At 46.0% G+C, this 1,236-nt stretch overlaps 1 pseudogene; it reads right to left on the bottom strand.

The window, feature by feature from the left end:
• Positions 1–231: 231 nt before the first annotated feature.
• Positions 232–900, bottom strand: LOC150034866 (uncharacterized; annotated as a pseudogene).
• Between the last annotated feature and the right edge of the window lie 336 nt (positions 901–1,236).

The following is a 1,236-nucleotide window of genomic DNA, read 5'->3' as shown; positions in this document are numbered from 1 at the left end:
ACGAGAAACATCCTCGTCTTCCCCGTTGATAGCCTTGGGCCTTTAAGCCTTTTTTCTACCCTTCCTTTTTTGTGTCTTGCTCTCTCTCTTGTAGCTTCTATGAGAGTGTAGCTCTTTTTGGGTAGAGTTCAGTCTTCCCTTCTTATGGCGTGCCACAAGAATCCAGCCTTCATTATCATCATCGTCAGCACGCTCTCCTCTGTTTTGAGGATTTGTAGCTTAGACCTCCTGCTAAAACCGCACTACCATAGGTTCGAAGGTCCCAAACTGGACCGAGATCTCCCTTTCTTCATAAGATATGGTTGATGGCACCACACTCGGAGTTACTATCAGTGCAGCGTGATTCGTTTGGACCACATCGTCTAGATCCAGTTCTATTTTCCTTTCACGGGCCAATTTGAGGATCAATTCTTTCAGTACGAAACATTTTTCGACTGGGTGACTGATGACCCTGTGATACTTGCAGTAATTGGGGTCATCCACCCTGCCGGCCTATTTCGGTCGCCTACATTCTGGCAGTTGGATAAGGTGGTTCTCCAGTAATTGTTCAAGCATGTCCGCTACGTCAGAGTCAGGGAATGGATAAACCTTCGCCTGTCTTTCTTTTAGGGTTGGGCGACATCTCTCGCCTTCTTGGTCTTTCTTCCTTATCTTTTTTTCTTTTCCTTTCGAGGAGAACTTTAATGGGATTGTGTTACTGACCATTGATTCCTTCGTGACACCTTTCACAGTTTTCTCAGCGCCCTTCACTTCCTTCTTGTCTTTCCTCGGTTCGTGGTTCAGAAAGTCCCTCGTTCCTCTATTGGCGATACTTAGCTCCATGTTGTGAGCATGGGTCGCTAATTCTTCAAAGGTACAGGGCTTAATCCCTTGTAGAATATAGAGGAGTTCATAGTGCATACCCTGCGTGCACATTTTCACTGCAGACAACTGGGTGAGTTGATCTTTGCAATCCAGACTCAGAGCTCTCCATCGATTGATGTAGTCGACGACTGCTTCCCCTTTCCGTTGTTTGGAGTTTGTCAGCTCCATCATGTTGACAGTGCGTCTAGTGCTGTAGAAACGATTCAAGAATTCTCTTTCAAGTTGCTCCCAACTGTCAATCACCTCAGGCTTTAAGTCTGTGTACCAGTCAAAAGCGTTCCCTTTGAGGGTTCTGACGAACTATTTGACCAGTAGATCTCCTCTTGTTCCCGCATTTTCGCATGTTTCTACGAAGTGGGCGATGTGTTGCTT

This window comes from Benincasa hispida, chromosome 7, assembly GCF_027475165.1.
Source record: "Benincasa hispida cultivar pf3 chromosome 7, pf3_genome.v1.1, whole genome shotgun sequence".
Classification (NCBI taxonomy): domain Eukaryota; kingdom Viridiplantae; phylum Streptophyta; class Magnoliopsida; order Cucurbitales; family Cucurbitaceae; genus Benincasa; species Benincasa hispida.
The sequence above is the reverse complement of the archived record's forward strand: the minus strand, read 5'-3'. Positions and strand labels throughout refer to the sequence as shown.